Genomic DNA, 20,262 nt, shown 5'->3' on the forward strand with positions numbered 1-20,262 from the left:
TCAAAGGAATCTTACTCAATTAATTTGGATTGTCATGTAATACGTTCAACCAACACAATAATGGTAGCTTTTTAATCACTGCCACATAGTCATCAGTGTTGTTTTGATCTTTATTCCTCGCTATGTGATAGAATTTACAGCGATCAATGGATAAGCCCCCAGTAGGGGAGAAGTACAAATCCAATTCCTCAAGAAATTGGGCAGACACATCTCCTTGACCAGGTACCTGAGGTTTCTTTTCAAAACAATCAAACACCTTTAAACCTCCTGTACCTATGCTATGCAATAACATGCTATTTTTCCTTTCTGGAGATTATTCTTAGACTTCAAGGGCCACATGCATCAAGGTATTTAGGAATCGCAAACGGTGCGATTCGATAAAATCGTCCGTTTGCGATTCCAAAATACCTTTTTAGTATGCATCATGCATTTTTGGAAAAATCGCTATTTTTAGCGAATTCCAAAAATGCGATTGCTCTTAAGGAATCGCAAATTTGCGATTCCTTAAAAGCAATGCATGATTAATTTTAAAATTACGAATTCGCAATTAGGGGGGGGCAAATTACCACGAGGGTGAACCTCGTGGTAATTTGCGAAAAAGGTTTAAAATGCTCAAATTAGCATTTAAAACACTCTCATGTTACAGACACACATGTCCTTAGGACATGTGTGTGTGAAACATCCATTTAAAAATACATTTCAGGGGTGCAGGGGGGGGTCCTTTGGACCCCCCCCTGCACCCATGGAATGTATTCACATTTTGCGAATTCCAATTTGCGATTCGCAATTCCCATTGATTCCTATGGGCCTTTTCGCAAAATGTGAATCGCAATTAAGGAAAATTAAGAATTCGCAAAAATATTTGCAAATTAATCATGCATTGCCGTTTGCGATTTCTAAATTTCGATTCCTTAATTTTCGCAATTTAGGAATCGCAAACGGGTGCAATGATGCACGTGCCCCTAAATGTGGAAATGTAATTAATAAAATACTTTCTCCATTCCTCCCATTTCATTTGTAGTTCTGCCTCAGAAGATTTAAAAGGCTATGCTGGAGTGTGAATTAATGTACCTCACGCACACATTGTTTATAAAGATATGCAGTTATACTGAACACTAGTGTAACTAATACATTTCAGTATCATTATAAATTCAACAGTGAAACCAATCTTGTTAATGCAGTCCTCACCCTGAGCTAATGGAAAAAGAGTTGACAAAAAAAAGATTTCCGCCGTGCACTTCAGCGATGTACTATTGCTGAAGAATACAGCCTTGTTTACGCTGAGAAATTAGCCAAAGATGACGACTTTCAAAGGTTACGTTGCGTGGCCTGTCTGGGTGACAGTCTACTCTACTGCGTAGGCACGAGCTGCACAATACACACGTAGAGCGACCCGCTGGTTATTGTTTGAAGATAAAGGCGCGTGAGCCGAGCAACGGCCAAAAGGTAACTGTTTGTTTTAGAGCCTACTTATCCGGATGTGCGGGTCACGTTTCCCACAAGAAACAAAATCGATCACCTTTTTGTGAAGAGCGTCTTGCCAGAGAACTCTTGTCTACGAGTCTTTTGTGCACAGTAGCGTGGTTCCTGGTTAGCTTGAAAGGCATCAGATGAAAATGTTACTGTTGAGTTCGTCGCCAATCCTTGTAAAGAGAAATAAATACTCCGTTACGTTTCCACTTAAAATTAAGCTTTTTTGCAGCCCTGCGCCATTAACGCTCTCCACCTGCTTCACACTGCCTTTAACTCGGTGCTGTTGAACCAAAACGAATTGCAGAACACGGGAGTACAGTGGCCTTCTAAAAGTTACACCACTGAATGAACATTTATAACCACGCTCTCCATGTTAGCTAGTAGTCTGCACTCTTCCCCCAAACTCAAACTAGACTCTCACCCGAGTCCCCCTTTACCAGAGACTCTGTTATCAAAAGTTCCCAAACAGAGAATGTTACCTCTTTCTCCCCGAACTCGCCCTCTCCATACAGGAGACCCACCCTGAGACACAGAATACTAAACACCACTCAGTCTCTTTTTCCACAGCGCCTCTCAATGACAAACTAGGAAATACTCCCCTTTTTCCTACTCCCCTATCAACTTACCCCTCTCTTTCTAAACATCGAAAACAGACCAGACTTAATGGAAAATGAACCGAAAACTATTCCAGCTAACCTAAGATCCACTAGCCTCTCCACCCAGAAAATCAATAGCTCCAGCTCCTTTTTAGTACCAGTATCCTAATGAATAAAATTCCTTGCCTCTATGTGAACTCACCCGCTTAAACAACAATAGCCAGAGACCCAAGAGAACTCTCAACTATCTCTCTGAGGAACAGAAAATAGTGGTCCCGATTCACAATTGTTTAACCCCTTCCATGCTGATGACGGAACGGGTCGTCATCAGCGTCGGTTGAGCTGTGCTGATGACGGAACCGTTCCGTCATGACTCCGCCCGCGCAAGGCGGAGTCAGCACAGGCGGGGAATACGCCCCGCACGCAAGGGGTTAAAGAAAAAGGTTTCACATAATATGCATAAGGAAAATCATACACAAATTAATAAAGAGATGTTATTTAATCACATCCTTATTCCAGCAAAAACATCAAAGACATTACATTAAATATCACATTAATAACGTGCCCAGAAGAAGGAAAGGAGTTGGTCGGGAAGGTAAGTGATTCAGTGAAGGATAAAGTGGTGTACGCAATACAGAAGGAAGGTGCAATCACAAGTTTGAATATCGGGCACGTGGGCGCATAGGCTCCACGGAAGAGAGGGCGAATTGGCGACACTTCTAAAAGATTTTGTTTCTACGAGACAGCGAGCAGCTCCCCGCGATTATAACACGGGCTGCAGGCATTAATTTACAGGAACCGCCGAGGAGCGATTGACGCCCTCTTGCTAGTATATTTTGATTGACCCTACCACAGATGTCTCTATCTTGAATGGGCAGTATTTTTTTTTTTTAATACGGCGGCATAGGAGGACACTCTTTGTTCCTCTTTTAGAAGTGTTACCAATTCGCCCTCTCTTCCGTGGAGCCCACGCACCCAATAATCCTTCACCTCAGCCCTCTGTATAGGGCTCTCCTTGGTACCCCACCTCACCCTCCCCCACCGCGCCTGAGTCATGAGGAAGACCCCTTAGTAAGGGGGCAACTAACCTACACTGTTTGTGGTCGAAACATCGACTTTTTCTTCCTTACCAGCCCACCAACAACAGATGATTGTTACTGTGATGGTCTATATGGGCCTGCATAATAATTGTTCATAATCTTCTATGTGGCTGAATAATATGCCCTTTGGAGGCAAACTGTCAAATTTGTGATTGCACCTTCCTTCTGTATTGCGTACACCACTTTATCCTTCACTGAATCACTTACCTTCCCGACCAACTCCTTTCATTCTTCTGGACACGTTACTAATGTGATATTTAACGTAATGTCTTTGATGTTTTTGCTGGAATAAGGATGTGATTAAATAACATCTCTTTGTTAATTTGTGTATGATTTTCCTTATGCATATTATGTGAAACCTTTTTCTTTAAACAATTGTGTATTGGGACCACTATTTTCTGTACCATTGAATATCCAGGTCCCAGTGCCATTGGGTCTACCCTTTATGTAACACACACACATCTCTCTGAGGAAGACATCGACTGACTTCTACAATGCTATAATCTGACTTCAATCTACTCACACTTAAATTACCGCAATATCCCGGTGATTGAGGGATCCAAGAAGCCATAGCTGGCCTTTGGTAAGAGAGCGCCCTGGATGTGGACAGAGAGAAATATGTTGCCCTTGCTGATAGTAGTAAATTAAATGAGACAGCAGGAGGTCCCTTTTGTTTTTACTGGTCAGTATCTAGATGAGCAGGGACAGGCCCCTGAACACAAATATCCCCGGACCTCCCCTAGCTCACTTTAATCACAGATAGCTCAGATGCCTAACACAGATGATGGTTTTGTTGATGTCTCAGCAAGGGTTAGAGGGTGAAGGGAGGGCAAGGAAGAGGGATAGAAGGGTGCCAAAAAGATTGCCTGCCATATGATAATGAAGGACTAAAACCAGTTTATACTGGCAAATCAGACAGAAATGAACAGGCAGGGGCAAGGACAAGGCTGGAGCAAGATGAGTAGATCGCTGTTGTTGGCATACCCTTAATGCACACACAGTCCCTGCGCACCTCAGAATATTGGTGCCCTGGGCCTGTGCCCAGCTCACCCATGCTAAAGGTCGGCCCTGCAAGAAGCATACAACATGCCTACACAAGAAAAGGCCTATGCCTAACAATCTCATCACTGTCTCTATCAACCTGGAATGATCTTCAACTGCTATCAAATACAGCATAAAAAGCATGCTGCACAACTGCAGATCAGATGTTAACCCTAACACTGAGATAGCCGAATCAATCACATCACATGGCATCAACATATTTTCCTCACTGAAACCTGGATCACTCCACCTTGAATGTCCGGGGGTTGAACTTACAACAGCAGGATTGACGCTGACCAAGACCCACAGCACCAATCACCTGCCAGTTGACAACAAACAAGTGATGGATCTCATTACTGAGCAATCCTTCCTGTCTTCTATCAATATCATTCTAGGAGAATTCAACCTACAATGGAAAGACTCCAAAGGCTCTGAGGCAGCTCCACTAATATGTTTTATTAACAACCTCACTCATATCATATATAAATACAAACACATTTACATTTACATTTACATATCAGTACTCCTCTGACCCACGAAAAGGCTCTACTCTAGCCTCTTGATAGCAAAAAAAGGTATATTTCTGTTGACTACATGCTACTGATAAACTGGTCTGACCACCATATCATCCTCTTATACTTCACCACAGAAAGACTGTTAGCTAAAGGCCAAGCCCACTGGCTTAAACAATGGATTAAAGAAACCAAACAATTAAACATCAACAAGCTGTCAGTGAAAAACATGCTGTGCATCCAACTCTCAAATGATCTTTTCAGTGCAACTGTACTCCCCTCACACTACATTGTAATTATGATCAATATCATGGATGAAGTCACCCCATTAAAACTCAAGAGGCAGTAAAACACACTCTCCTGCTTATGATACATTATGGATCTCAATGAAGAAAGAAGATGGGTTAGCCTTTTTGAAAGACAAGACACCCACAGCCTTTCAGCTGACTCAACTTCAGAAGGAGAGAAACAGATACGAGAACCTCATTTTCGAAGCAAACCTCTTCTTTAGATTACAAATAAACAGGGAAAGAAACCACCCAGGCAAGGTCTTCAATATCACCAGGCACCCCTACCACGAAAAATCAGTTATTGACTCTTCAAAAGAGAAATGTGAGGTGTTCTCTAACTTCTCCGCTGTACACATTATGAAGCTGGAGCACTCAGTAGTTACTGAACCAGTTGGCAACATCCCCCTACTGCCTGATCTAAAGAACAGTGCAGCTTAGAACAAACCCAAGGAATCAGTTGACAAACTCCCCCTACTGCTCAACCCACACAACAAAGACTCGTGGAATAACTTCAGGGAAGTTAAGGAAGAGGAACCATATAAAAAAAATAGCCAATAAGAATCCAGCCACACACATTGCCGATCCAATCCCCTTCTCCTTAATAAAGGAGATCTGCTACCTCGTATTCCCCCTCGGGACACAAATAATCAATTTCACACAGACCCAAGATGACATCTCCTACTGTCTGAAGATATGACAAGTCACCCCATTCTTGAAGTAGCTGACCCTGTGTACCTGAACAATTTCTTTACAGTGTCGAACTCTTTTTTCCTAGTTAAAGATGCATTCTGCCTCAATTCACTCAATTATTTGATGGTCAAGACCTGTGAGACAAGTTCCAGTCTGGCTTGAGGAATGACTGCAGAACAGAAAAGGCTAACCTTTAGATCAAGGATAATGCTCTCATATTTCTGGACAAAGGTGACTCCTGCCTTCTCACACTCCTCCATCTATCCATAGTGTTTGACAACGTCCATAATGGCATCCTTTCAACGCCTTTGAAAGAGCAAATGGCAATACACTGCTGTGTCTCGAGATGGATCGCCTCTTACCTTAACTTTTGTGTCCAAAATGTATAACTAAATTGATCCCTGCTTATCTGACTCCTGTTAACCAAAGAGCCCTCGGTACTTCATATTAGCCCCTACTCCCTTTAATCTCTATATGTGGCTCCTGGCCTCAATCTTACATCACTCATAGTTTGCATAAATCTGTATTCTGATTATACTCAGCTTTACCTGAATACGTCACCTAAACCAAACCTTTAAAAACATCCAAGCATGGCTGCTGTTCAGCCCCTTAAACCTGAACCCACTGAAGAGTGAATTTCTACTGCTCTTACCCCGGCATAGCTCCCCACAGTTCAAGAATGGCTCAGCTGTCTAAGCAATCAACAGCAGACTCGTGGTTATTGTCTGCACCAAGTTTCCAGGGGTCACTCTGGACAAAAATCGGAACTTGATAGCCCACAACAATTACACAGAAAGAAGTGAATTACACTAACTCAGACATCTCATAAAACCTCAGACCTTCCATTCTTCAATCAAACATAAAGAAAGTAGTCCAATCCAGAGTCATAACTAGAATTGATTATGGTAATGCAATTCTAACTGGTATTCTGAAAGTACACCTTGCGCCAACGAAGGCCACTCTACAGCACCTAGGCTAGTCTCAGGAGCAAGACACTTTTAACCCATCACTTCTTCCCTCCACACTCTCATATGGCTCCTGAGCAAAGTAAGGTGCATCCTCAAGGTACCCTTCATTACTCAGAAAGCTCTCTACTATGGCACCCCAAAATAACTGGCCCAGAGCCTCACCCTACCTGAAGGAAGCTGCTTTGTGGGCAGTGTCGATAGCACCTTGAGACCCTCACGGGTGAGTAATGCGCTCTATAAATCCCCATTTGATTGATTGATTAATTGAACTCTCTTCTTCTGGAACCACCAAGGTTCAAGAATGAAAAAAACTACTCACGCCCTTTTCTGGAAACACTTCCAGAAAATGAAAATCACTACTTTAGGAGATTCACATCAAGCCCTGTTATGTTGCCTTCAGGAAGAGTGTCAAATCTCTAATGATTGATAGATACCTAATGAACTGATACTACTGTTTGAGCCTCAAAGATAGATCGTATTTTCTCTCTTATGCTTAACAAACTACCTGCTGCCCAGTGCCCCCGTGTATATTACCTCTGATCTGATAAATGAAAGACAAGAATGCTTCTGCTAGAATTCTACCTCTGATACTTAGTGGGTCCCTTACTTACTACAAGTGCAATGCCTGGCCCCTGCTTGTACTCTGTATATAGTAGGTGATATGTTCACCTTGTTTTGGTGTCAACAGCTTTTTCTTTGTAACTTGTTTCTAAGCACATTGCACAATGCTTTGATAACAACATTCTTTCTTGTACGCAGTTTATTGAACCTCTAATAAATAAATAGGTAAAATAAACAAATATGGATTCAGGTAGCACTATTGTCCTCTGGCTAGGCTGCAGTTTAAAAGCACTGCACGGACACTTGGCAGGGAAGAGTGCATGTGCTATGTAGAAAAATAAATTTCTATATATTAGCTAAGTCACCCTTAAAGTTTGACTTTTAACCGCACAAGGCCTGGTACTTAATATAAAAAATGTGCCATACTACACATTGGAAATAGTGTGTCCTTACAGTAAACAATTGTCCAAATGCTGTTATCACTGTGTAAATTAAGCTGGATTTTCCAAGAACAGGCCTAGATCTGATTAAAGTCATTATTTTATACCCACACATGAGGAAATACAAGCAGTGGAAACATAACTTTGAGAATGTGTAATTTGTGCTGCCTGAAAGAAACGTGTTTAAAGTGTGTTTATCTCTTGTCTTGGCTCTTCGTTTGGCTGCTATAAACACCCCTCGTAAAGAACAATGGCTTGGCTTCTAGGACGAGGAAGGCACGGTGTTGTCAGCTGCTCACTAATCAGGGATTGGTCATCTTGGAGAGGCACAGGATAGCTACATAGATGAAAGGGCAGCTTTAAGAGATCTTCCTCTGAACTGGGCTGACAAGACCTGCTACCATTTCATCCCAGGGCCATCCCAGGTTTTCTGATCCCAAACTCAGACAAAGGGGAAAACCCTCATCTCCACGGGGGAGTGTTTAAGCAAAGGCCTGCATCATCTTTAGTTGAAGAATTGAGGGAGAATTCTAGTTCTAGGGCTCTTGGGAATGCTGAATGTTATGAAATGGGTGTCGGGTTCAATAGGGTGTGAGCTCCGGTCAAGCAGTAACCAAATCCTAGTCAGGGTAAGGAACCATTAATCTCCAAATTAACAAGTGCTCACCCTCTGGTAACTTGGCACAGAGCAGTCCGGCTTAACTTGAAGACAGTGTGTAAAGTATTTGCGCAATACTTCAAACAGTAAAAATAGAGAAAACACCAAACAAAAAGATCCCACACGAGGTTTAAAAAAGTAGAGAATATTTTAATAAATAAATCAGGTCCAAAATTCCAAACATTCAATTATGGAAACAGGAAATATTGAATTTCAAAGTTTTAAGATGAAATAGTTGCAAAAAAGTACAAAGCACCAACAAGGGATAGCTGGTTGTGCAGAACCAGAACAAAGACACAAGTTCAGGGCAACCAAGAGCAGGGCTGGACTGGCCGTAGTAGGCACCAGGCCTTTCCCCAGTGGGCCAAAGGGCTGGGGGCTGGTTTTATGGCCACTTTTCTTATGGGGCAGTTTTGCAGCAGTGCTGCAATATCAGCCACCTGTAAGAAAAGCGGGCCATTACCACCCTCTCCTTCGCTGGCAGGGCCAGTCGAGCCCAGGACTGGTTGGTGTTCCCAGTCCGTCCCTGCCGAAATGGAGCTCAGGCAGGCCACAGGAACCAGGTTAGGTCCGCAAAAACAAAGTAGCTTAAATTCTGGTTGCGGTGCATTGCGTGGATCCGAGGCCAGAAATGTCATGAAGTCGAAGCGATGAATCAGATCTGACATGTGGCGATACTGCGTTACAAGTTCCTTTGCGTCATCGTTTAGGAACCCGTCAATGGGGTTTGCGGTGAGGAGTCTGGGCGTCGAGGATGCAGCATGGTGCTGAGGTGATGCGTCAATTCTGAAGAGCTGTGAGGCTGTAATACTGAGGCCAGCGTCAGTGTTGAGTTGTCATTGATGAGGGATGCGAGGACCTGGGTCGGAGATGCACCGAGCCATCGGCGATGCATCGGTTCCAAAGATGCAAGGTTGATGAGTACCTTATGAGCCGGATCCAATCCACACAGCAGCGGCAATGCATCTGGCAGATGTGTCATTCTGGCTCGTGGATGTGATGTTCAGCAGAAAAGATGCATCTGTTCTGCTGTAAAGCACCTTAGGCCCACTACCATGGATCCAGGAGTGGGGTGGCAGCACTTGGCAGGGTGAACTCACAGATGGCAGAGTCCAGGTGCAGATGCAAGGTTGATGGAAGCCTGTTATGTTCCTGAGGCTTCAGATCAGGAGGCCAGCCAACTAGCCCTTGGAGTCACTCTGAATTCTGGGTTCAAGTGATGCAGTTCCAGTCCTTCTTGCACAGTCAAGGAGGGCATTGTGCAGTAGGTCGGCACAGCAGGGGAGAAGTACTTCCAGAGCAGCAGTCCACCAAAGTGGCAGTCCTTCAGCAACACAGAGGTCCTTCTCCCTGGCAAAGTATCCACAGGTCGAGAAGTGTACTGAAGTGGTGGTTTCTGAGGTCAGTACTTATACACAGAAGTGCCTTTGAACTGGGAGAGACTTCAAAGACAAGACCTGGCTCCACACTAACTACAGGTGATGGGCTGCCCTTTGTGTGGGACAGAACACAGCTTATTCAGGTATAAATGAGTCTGAGTTCAGCTCCGCCTTCCCACTCTGTCAGGATTGCCCACTCAGTCACACCTAAGCTCCCATTGTGTGTAGGTGTCTATGTGGAATAAACAAAGCCCAATTGCCAATTACACTCTGTCATGTGACCAGAAAAAAAGCTGCATGCCCAAAATGGCTAAGGCAAGGAGTTGCCCACTTTCTAAAAGTGGCATTTTCTGAATTGCAATTAAAAATCTGACTTCACCATAAGTTATGATTTTAAACTAGGATTCTGAAGACACCAAACATAAAACAATTATATCTTTCCATTTGGAAATCACGCTTATAAAATATAATAAGGTAATCCCATATGTGGGAGATATATATATGGGAGATATAGACCTTGCAGTAGTGACAAATTAATTTAAGAGTCTTACTACCAGGACATGTAAAATATAAAAGTACTTGTCCTGCTTTTAAAAATACAGTACACCCTGCCCTCTGGGCTGTCCAGGGCCTACCCTAGGGTTGACATATATGTATTAAAAAGGAAGGTTTGTACCTGGCAAAAGGTTGATTTTGCCCAGTTGAAATGGCAGTGTAAACTGCACACACAGGCTCTGCATTAGCAGGCCAGAGAGATATTTAATTTACAGGCCCTGTGCACCGGTAGTACACTTTATTAAGGACTTATAAGCACATTAAATATGCCAAATGCGTATGAGCCAATGTTACCATGTTATTAGGTTAGGAGAGGGCACACGCACCTTAGCACTGTTTAGCAGTGGTAAAGTGCACTGAGTCCTAAAGCCAGAAAAAACTAATTCAGTCAAAAAAAGAGGAGGAAGTTAAAAGGTTTTGGGGTGACCCTTGGCAGAAAGGACTATTTTCAACACTGAAAGATAGTACTCATGATTGGGTGTAGGGAATTCTCTAATTACTGGCTAGTGAACGGAAAATGACAGGCACCTCATCTCTACCACTACCTCAAACCTGCCCCGGATCTAAGAGAAACGGGGAGCTGTGCTTACAGGCAACTACTAAACCCATCACCTGCTCTGAGCTCTCCTACCCCAAGGCACTGAAGTTGGCTTGGGCCGCCTGGCTTGCTCAAAACCTGCCAAAAGCAATCTGTGGCCCAGGCCACAGCTCCACCATCATAGTGCTTTGAGGCCAAAACCAAGGCAACTGTCCAACCTGCTTCCAATCTTGCTGGTCCAGCCCCAGGATGTCTCTACTGCCACACCTGGCGCCTACGGGTGTTCATGGGAAGAGCCAGCCATCTGCAACACTATTTCCTTGAAAGGATCACTGGCTCATGTAATCTGCTGTTGTCAAGACTTGTCATACGAGTAATCTAAGGGGGATATTTATAGCGAAGTGACAGAGTGCAGCGTTAGCCTTCTTGGCTTAACACCACGCTCTGCCCCTTCAGAAACACAGGGCTGCACCATTTGTGTGCCTCCTAAGGCAGCACACACAGTGCAGGAAGGGGCACCTTCCGGCACTTAAACAATCAATGGAAATTTTCTGTTTCTATGTGTACTGCACAACGCAGAACATATGGAAATAGCAAAAACGAGGTGAAATAAAGCATTTCTCCTCGTTCGCCTGTTTAAGACCAGGCGCCTGCAAAGTGGCGCATGGCGCCTGCAGATCCCACCCGTCACGTTGTAAACATTCAGGGGCAGATTTACAAGCGCCTTTCGCCACTTTGCGTCACTTTAAACATGGGAAAAGTGACACAAAAGTGGCGCATGGGGCTTGTAAATCTGCCCCATTATCTATAAGCGTAGCGCCTGTTCCACAAGCGCCACGCTTTCTTTTACGTCTCGCCAACCACAATTTCCACAGCCTTTTTAAGTTATACTCGGAGTTTCCTATGTTGAAGGATAAGAAAACCTTCAATTGATTGTGTCCGACGTTTGTTTTGCGATTGAGTTGGATTATTGGAGAGCAGCTAATTTTTTTAGATTAACATGTGCGAAAGTTAATCAGCAAGCTGTATAAATCAATGTCAAAGTACGTTGCGTCCAAGTGTTTTATATCATGAAGCATAGCGTCCGCATGCACCCAGGCGGTTTCAGGCCTTATATAGTTAGCAAATAGCATTTAAAAAACCTTGCAAATTCACTTAAAAAACCATAGGTTTCATGCCTTATATAGTTAGGAATTAGCATTTTAAACACCTTGCAAATTCACTTAAAAAACCATAGGTTTCAGGCCTTATATAGTTAGGAATTAGCATTTAAAAAACCATTGAAATTGCTCCTATATAGTTAGTTGTACTAACTATATTTCGCGCACCCGCAATCCACTGCTGATGATGTCACATATTACATCATTCATGACATGGTCAGTGACATCATTGATGACATCACTGATGACATCACTGATCACATCACTGATGATATCATTCATGTGATAATACGCTGCACCTCCTCTCACTCTAAGATAACCTTTGATACACCCAGTGTTAAATACAGAATACCATTGATATACTATATAAGGCTTGAAACCTATGGTTTTTTTCAGTGAATTTGCAAGGTTTTTTAAATGCTAATTCCTAACTATATCAGGCGTGAAACCTATATTTTTTTTCAATAAATTTCAAAGGTTTTGTAAATGCTAATTCTATTAGCGGATAACGTTTATATATGTTATTATCCTTCTGGGACCACCTGAGCAGCCATCTTGTTTCTCAGGAGAAGTGAGGCACAAGAGAGCACAAAACAAGAGTGGAAAACGCGAAAAGGGGCCAGGGTTGAGACCGCCTTTTTTTTTTAATCGCGAGGTAAGCGTACGGTGCGCGTACCCATGATTTTTTCGAATTTGGGGTTTTATTTGCCCTTGGGGGTCCTTTTGGGACCCCCTGAGAAGGGCTAGAGGGTTGGGGGATCTCTACCCTGCCCCCTTTTTGTGTTTTCCACTCTTGTTTTGGGCTCTCTTGTGCCTCAGTTCTCCTGAAAAACAAGATGGTGGCCAACACTTCCTGGTTTGGACAGTTTGGAATGTAGACAGTCGACTGCCAGCCAATCAGAAACTCGCTCACGCATGTAAGGGTACTCACACGTACGCGAACAGTATGCTTACGGTGAGCGCATATAGATATATAATTTGCTCAAATTCAATTTTCTCAACAACTACTGGAGGGATTTTCACCAAATATAGAGAAGGCACTACTGCATACCTGTCCCTACCATTTTGCCAAGTTTGGTGTAATTCTGTGCAGCCGTTCGGGCTGTAGGCGTGTCTACAGGTCCCATAGAAAATGCAATTTGAAAAATTTCAAATTCAATTTTCTCAAGAACTACTGGAGGGATTTTCACCAATCATAGCAAAGGCACATCTGCATACCAGGCCCTACCATTTTGCCAAGTTTGGTGTAATTCCATTCAGCCGTTCGGGCTGTAGCCGTGTCTGAAGGTCCCTATGGAAATTAACATGGGGAAAACATGTTTTGGGACCCCACTTTCGGCCCCCGCTTGACGAATCCCCCCGAAACTTTCAGGGAAGGAGCGGAGCGAAGCTGGCCAAAATTCTGGAAAATTACACACAGATTCCTCAATCGGCGCCAAAGTTATTCCCAATAGAATGTTGAGCGCATATAGATATATAATTTGCTCAAATTCAATTTTCTCAACAACTAATGGAGGGATTTTCACCAAATATAGAAAAGGCACTACTGCATACCTGTCCCTACCATTTAGCCAAGTTTGGTGTAATTCCGTTCAGCCGTTCGGGCTGAAGCCGTGTCTAAAGGTCCCATAGAAAATGCCATTTGAAAAATTTCAATTTCAATTTTCTCAAGAACTACTGGAGGGATTTTCACCAAACATAGCAAAGGCACATCTCCATACCAGGACCTACCATTTTGCCAAGTTTGGTGTAATTCCATTCAGCCGTTCGGGCTGTAGCCGTGTCTAAAGGTCTCTATGGAAATTAACATGGGGGAAACACTTTTTGGGACCCCCTTTTTTCTCGGCCCCCGCTTGACCAATCCCCCGAAACTTTCAGGGAAGGAGCGGAGCGGAGCGAAGCAATTTTAAGGAAAATTACACACAGATTCCTCAATCGGCGCCAAAGTTATTCCCAATAGAATGTTGGGGATTTCCTATGATAACTAGGTCCTAACTATACATACCTACTGGCGACTGCCAGTAGGTAATATATATGGTCATATATATATATGGTCATGTGATCAAGCGCTCTGTGTAGCGCGAAACGCGTCATGATGGCTGGGAGCACCAACACCAAATAAACCACCTTGCACAAAACTTGGGTCCGTGTCCGTGTTTTCAGGACGAGCTGAGCCTGCCTTGCAGCCGGATTATCCTTGGAATATATATATATATATATATATATATATATATATATATATATATATGTATATATATATATATATATATATATGAAGAAAAGTTCCTCCTCAGCTTGCTCTGCGCTCGCAGACACCGCCTCCACGCCAGCAAAGAACGAGGACCGGACCATCAAAGTCAGCAAGATGGAATTTTATTAAAACAAAAACAGAACCAGCGACGCGTTTCGGGCGGAAAGCCCTTGGTCACGCTGCCAATATATATATGTGTGTGTGTAGGTGTATGTATATATATATATATATATATATCCAACCAAAGTTGCACCTACATTGGAGGTCCACGCACATAGGTGTTGTAAATATTTATTACCCTTTGGCAGTGCAGCTAACACCTTTCGCCCAACAGCATAATTTTCGCCATACAAAAGTTCCAACGCGTTTCGAGCGTAATGGCGCTCTTCTTTATGGGAAATGGCAGATGGGAGTGGCAGCTCAGGAGGTAGGTTAAATAGTGTTCGTATGTCCCGCCCCTGGGAGTCTTTACTGATGCAGTCTGGTATTTGCAGTTTCATAATTTTTCTCACCTATTGTAGGTTTGTGGCTGCTGCGTTCTCCTCGTCAAATAAAGTTACCACAGTGGGTTGCTCTTGTGGTTACCAGTGGTTGCTGCGCTGTACTTAGTCCGTAGGGAAAAACACCTTGCTCCAAAAGCGCCATTCAAGTAATGACACCGGACCCGCTCTTCTGCGGGGGGGGCTCTCCGCGACCTGGTGCCGGCCGCCATTAATCCAACCAAAGTTGCACCTACATTGGAGGTCCACGCACATAGGTGTTGTAAATATTTATTACCCTTTGGCAGTGCAGCTAACACCTTTCGCCCAACAGCATAATTTTCGCCATACAAAAGTTCCAACGCGTTTCGAGCATCATGGCGCTCTTCATCATGGGAAATGGCAGATGGGAGTGGCAGCTCAGGAGGTAGGTTAAACCTACCTCCTATGTGCGTGGACCTCCAATTTAGGTGCAACTTTGGTTGGATATATATATATATATGGGCTAGTTGGACCCCAGGGACCCTTAGGATTCAAGGGGACATAATCTCCCAAATCTCTCAAATTAGAACGGCCACAGGGCGCGTTTGCACAATGGTGAAGGAAGAGGGCGTGGCCTGAGGTGACATGCGTGCAAACACGCCCTGTGGCGCGTTTCAAGTTGGGGAAATAATTCCTCGTCAATCCTGAGGCTCCCTTGGGGCCAACTAGCCCACCAGGTACCTCCAATATGCGCCAGGGAGCTGTGTTGCAGAGATGTTCAGAGGACACGCCCCTTTTTGCAACACTCCGCAATGCAGCTGTGGCGCTTATTGGAGGTACCTAGTGGGTTAGTTGGCCTCCAGGAGACTTCAGGATTGAAGAGGAATTAATTCCCCAACTTAAAACGCACCACAAGGCGACCATGTCACCTCAGGCCCAGCCCCCTCCCTTCACCACTGTGCAAACGCGCCCGTGGCACGTTTTAAGTTGGGGGATTAAGTCCCCTTGAATCCTGAGGGTCCCTGGGGTGCAACTAGCCCAACGGCTACCTCCATTAAGCGGCACAGAGCTGCGTTGCAGAGATGTGTTAAAAGGGGCGTGGCCTCGGAACTCCTCTCTGCAACGCAGCCCCCTGGCGCATACTGGAGGTTCCTGGTGGGCTAGTTGGCCCCCAGGGACCCCCAGTATTCAAATGGAATTCATTCCCCATCTTCAAACGTACCACGGGGCACGCTTGCAGAGTGCAGAAATGAGGGGGCATGGCCTCCGGCGTGATGCCGGTCTTTTTTTTTTAAGGGGGGCTGTGTGGCCCCCCTTCTTTTTCTAATAATCTTGGCCCTGGGGACCCCATCCCCAAGGGCCTGCCAATTTTTTTTTTAATACAAAAATTTGGAAGAGGGCCGCATGGCCCCCCTCTCGAGGCTATAATTTGCCCCGGGTACCACATCTCCCAGGGCATGGGCCTGGGCATTTAAAAAAAAAAAAATAATCTTTTGGAGGGGGGCTGCCTTGCTCCCCTCCTTTGGCCATTTATGCCCCGGGGACGCCATCCCCCGGGGCCAGCCTTTTTTAAAGATTGTATATATATATTTTTTATTTTGCATATTTGAGGAGGGGGAAAGCGTGCCCCCCCTTCGGGCCACTAATAGCCCCGGGGACCCCATCCCCCGGGGCTGGCCCCTCTCCGTTGGGGACCTTGGAGGGTCCCCAATCCCCCCTCGGTCCCGCCTGCTCCCCGCATCTAGCGGGAGCCGGCATTGCTTATCCACATGAGTGCTGCGAAGAGCAGGTTTTCCAAATATCAAAGCAGTTTGCTATGGCAGGGCGGGAGCCGCAAGGCACCCGCCCTGTCACAGCAAACTACAGTGTCCCGGGGGTGGGCACCCCGGGACACTGCAGGAGCCGGCCTTGGGGGTGGCGGTCCCCAAAGCCACAACAAGGCTCCAGGAGGGGTGCCGTGCAGCCCCCCTCCCACAATTTCCAAAGCCCCATGGGTGGTGGTCCCCGGGGCTGGGGGGTCTGTCACGGACCCCCCTATTTTGAATATTAGAGCCCCAGGGAGGTGGGGGTCCCTGGGGCATGTGGGGGGGCTCGAGCCCCCCCCCACACAGGTTATTTTTTTATTTTATATACTTACGCAAACAAACCCCGGGTGGTGGCGGTCCCCGGGGCTGCGGGGAGGCAGTGATCCCCCCTGCCTATATTGTGATAAAGCCCCGGGGTGGCGGTCCCAGGGGCTTGGGGGGGCCTTTGAGCCTCCCACTCATTACTTTTAAAAGCCCTGGGGGGGTGGCGGTGCCCAGGTCTGGGGGGCTATGAGCCTCACGAACATTTTCTGATGAAGCCTTGGGGGTGGGGGTCCCCAGGGCTGGGGGACCCCTTTGGACCCCCCACCCAATTCTTTCATTGCCCTTGGGGGCTAATTACCAATAAAGCACGCTTAATTTTTTCTTTTATCGGCAGGATCCACGCCCCTTGCACGGATCATGCCGTTTAAAAAAAAAATATTAATTTTTTTGACCTTGGAGGTTCTTGTGGGACCCCCTGAGCAGGCCTAGGGGATCAAGGTGTTTCTACCCTGCCCCCTTTTTGCATTTTGCATGTTTTTTTCTTAGGTTTCTTATGCCTTGATCTACTGAGGCACAGGATGGCTGCCAACACTTCCTGGTTTGGAGTGTTAACAGCCAATTAGCATACAGTTTGTCAACGGGAGGGTGCGCGGATCCTGCGCAGCCATAGATACATATATTTATATATGATTTGACTTTTGATTTTCTCAGCAACTGCTGAATGGATTTACACCATTTAACAAAAAGGCACAACTCAGAACCAAGGGCTACCTTGTTGTTAAATTTGGTGTAATTCCGTTCAGCAGTTCGGGCTGTAGCTGCGACTAAAGGTTCCTATGGAAAATTGCATGGGGAAAACATGTTTTGGGGCCTCCCTTTTTTCTCGGCCCCTGCTTGACAAATCACCCCACTACTTTCAGGATAGGAGCGGACCGGACTGCCCCACAAGTTTTTAAAATTTCGTAAAGATTCGTCGACCAGCGCTAAAGTTATTGGGAATAGAATGTTGTGGATTTCCAATGGAAAATAGGTCCTAACTATAACTACCTACTGGCGACCACCAGTAGGTAATGTATCGAATAGCAGTTCATTTGTGTCATACAATTTATGCTGTGTAAGTGCTTCCCAACAAATGTGCTTGCTGCAGACAACGTTTGTGATAATTGTAGGAAAATTAACAGTAAATTAACAGTAAACAGGCATTGGCAAACCCACTAGGTTTTGCCTGTGTGAGCTCTATTGGCTTTGTCATTGATATTTTCACATGTTGCACAGCAGCAAGAGCTTTTGTGCACAATGGCCTAAAGTAAAAAGAAAATGTGATATGGCGTGGCCAGCTTTGACCGTGTTATAACGTTTTATTTTTTTATTTTAAGCGATGTTTTACACCAGCTCATACTGTTGTGCAATATGAAAAAAGAACATTTACAAAGCCAATAGTTCTCTCATAGGGGAACCCTGTTGGCTTTGCCAGTGTGAATTAATAGCTCACCAGGCAAAGGTTTTGCTTTGCGTTCTGGGAATTGCAGTCCAGTTATCCCATTCTAAAATCAGGATAGAATTTCCCAGAATGCAAAGTACTGATGAGCTACTCATGCATGGGCCTGGCAATGATGAAAACTCTGCTTAAGGGCAGAACATGCATTCTGGCGGTCTGGAGTCCAGTTTCTGGAACTGTAATATTTTAAGCATGGTTTTATGCGCAGGTCTACTAAGTCTTTCTCAGACCACCAGACAAGGAAAAGTATGCAGCAGAAAGGAGGCGCAAACACAGAAGGGCAAAGACAGTAGGCAAACACAAGTTCACCTCCTGAAGCTTTACAGATCAAAAGCACTTGTGTGGAGGAGGCATGTGTGTACCCATCACCATGAAACAACAGTGAGGTAGGGTTGCAGGTTGCCTTCTGGAACAGACCGGGGCCTAGATTTCAGAACCTCAACCAGCGCTCCTAAACATCTGGCAAAGGGCAAGTCTGAGAGCAGACGCACAGTCCTGCAGCGAAGAACCCACCCTACAACTGCTCGAGGTGTGTTTCTCATTGCATTGAAGGAAACGTGCTTCCCAAGAAGCTTATACAATCAAGTCTGGAGGATAGAGGCACTGCGTGGGCAACCTTGTGAGTAGAGGCGAGTTGAACTGTTTAAAAAGCAACAATCAGCCTTTTAACTCCTAATGTATGCCATCCGCATGTAAGGTTAGCAGAAGATTCCATGATATTATCAAGAATGCTGTGCTACACTCATGGATTTTGTGCAATATGGTAATGTATTCTGGGAGTTGTATTCCTAGGAGATCGAGCTTGATGCAAATTACCAGAAAACCGAACACAAGGATATGAAAAATTAAAAACAAAAGCCCAAGACTCGAGCACTGAATCCTTTGTGACATTGAGTCATTTGGAAACCGTATCCATGTGTGACCTTAGTCAGCGAGTCACGAGGATGCAGTGCTACACTCGAGGCTTTAGTGCAGGACGCTAATGCATTCTGGGAGTTGTGGTCCTGGCGGATTGAGCTTGATGAAATTTAACCGTCAACAGAAAATGAGGATATGTAAAATTAAAAACAAAAGCCCAGGAGCAGAGCAGTGGCACAGGTAAGATGGTCACGGTAGCGGCTACTACAGGGTGGCGGAAGGAGGGGTATTAAAAAAGAAAAACATTAAAGGAGGAAAAAAGAAAGAAAAATGCACTTACCTTCCCAGGAGACGGTTCTTCTCAGTCCTCTTCATCCACGATGCAGAAACAGGTAGCACACAGGCTCCACTAGCCAATCACAATCTTGCCTTACATCAATGTTGTGAGTGGTCGGAGGGCTGTGGTTCGGCGCTCAGACGGGTAAAGTGCACATCACTGTTTGGCCAGCCCAAGACGGCCTGCCAAACCACCATGGGCACTTTACAGAGTGATTGCTTGTCCTCCCCCGTTCTGCAGACAGCACTGCCCTGCCTTGACCTTTACAGCGCGAGCCAATAGTGAAAAATAAAATGATAATAGCTTTATCATTTTATTTTTCATAGGGGGTGACGCTCCTCCGCCTTAGCAGAGGAGCCACCACTGGTGGATGCAGCAGAGTTTTCCCCCACAATATAGAGCTCATTTTAAATGGTCAAAAATTGCACAAAACAAATATATGTAGGAGTAAAGGCAACCTGGAAACTAACGCGTTTCTAAACTTTAACAACAGATATTGTGTTTATATGTGCATGTTCTAGCAACGGGTTGCTTCAATTCCTCACTCTAATCGAAAGCACTCCGAGTATGAATTCAAGTGCATCCTGAAATGATAAAAAAAAGAGCGACATATATGCAGTATGGATTTTGCTTTCCTTGCAAAATAATAACACCAACTCTCCAAAACATAGTTGCTGACAAATCTTTGGGAACGCTCTTCAGACTCGCACACTATTGTATTTGACTGTGAAAACCGGAAATACACTAGACACAATGTTATCAAATAACATAAGTACTATGCGCTGTAAAAAATTAAAAAAGCAATGCGTCTTTAGACACAATAGCGT

This window comes from Lissotriton vulgaris, chromosome 2_1 (assembly GCF_964263255.1).
Source record: "Lissotriton vulgaris chromosome 2_1, aLisVul1.2, whole genome shotgun sequence".
NCBI lineage: Eukaryota > Metazoa > Chordata > Amphibia > Caudata > Salamandridae > Lissotriton > Lissotriton vulgaris.